Genomic DNA, 1,112 nt, shown 5'->3' on the forward strand with positions numbered 1-1,112 from the left:
TTGGCATCTTACGCCACAGACAGGTTGTCAGTCGGTCACAGCACTACCACACACTCTTGTACAGTTAACCTAACATGTATTTGGACTGTGGGTGGAAACTGGTGCATCCAGAGATACCCCACCCAAGCACAGGGACAACCCCATGAAAAAAGGCCCCACCTAGGCTGACCAGGAGGTTTCATTTCAGAACCTGGTTGCTGTGAGGAGTCACATGCAGAAGTCTTTGGGTGTAGCCTGGGTTTAATTGCAAATTGTGTATACCTGGCAAGGTGTTGACAAAGACATTTCTGAGATTGGATTTGGACTGTCAATGCCTTTTAGAGAATTTAGAGTGGTCTCATCCAGATAATGTCTTTTTTAGGGAAAGGCTTCCATATTTCAGTGAGACCGTGCTAAACTACACACTTTTATTAAAACAGCATGTCTTCATATTACAAGAGTGTGGCTGCTGAACTGGCTTGCCCGACCTCTCCGCAACTCTAAACATTTGGCACATGATGACATGAAAAGTATGACAAAGAAGGCCCAAAATTATTGAGCAGCTAGAAGGACGGGACGTTCCTCTTGTAAAAGTCCAGTAGCTGATTGCTCTTTCCAGATGTTCATAAGCTATTGTTATACGAAGAGGACATACTGTGCATTAGTAAGCATGACCCTGTCCAAACCTTTTTGAAATGTGTTGCATTGTAATTTTCTAATTAGAAACATTTTATATGATTTCTGTTATTCTATTGTGTATAAAATATGAGTTTCTGGAACTTCATATCATCACATTATTTTTCATTTACATTTTACAGAGTTAAAAAAGTAATTACAGTTTTAAAATACATTTTTAAACATTTTTTACAGAATCAAATTAATTAAAACTATTTTGTTTTTAGTGTACCACTGAGCTGCCCAGTAAGAGCTTGTTAATGAGAAAGAAATAACTGTGATATCCATCACCACGCACAATGTAGGCTTTCGTGCTTGTGTCCAGCAGGGGGAGCTGTTGCCATCAGTATCACCAGCTGGATTCTGTCCAGTTCAGCTGGCTGAAAGTTGTGCAACCAGTGAAACCACACTGGATCGGGGAAATCAAGCGACGTCACGTGAGATTTCCCGGAACTATC

The sequence above is a fragment of the Pelmatolapia mariae genome, linkage group LG16_19 (genome assembly GCF_036321145.2).
Source record: "Pelmatolapia mariae isolate MD_Pm_ZW linkage group LG16_19, Pm_UMD_F_2, whole genome shotgun sequence".
Taxonomy (NCBI): Eukaryota; Metazoa; Chordata; class Actinopteri; order Cichliformes; family Cichlidae; genus Pelmatolapia; species Pelmatolapia mariae.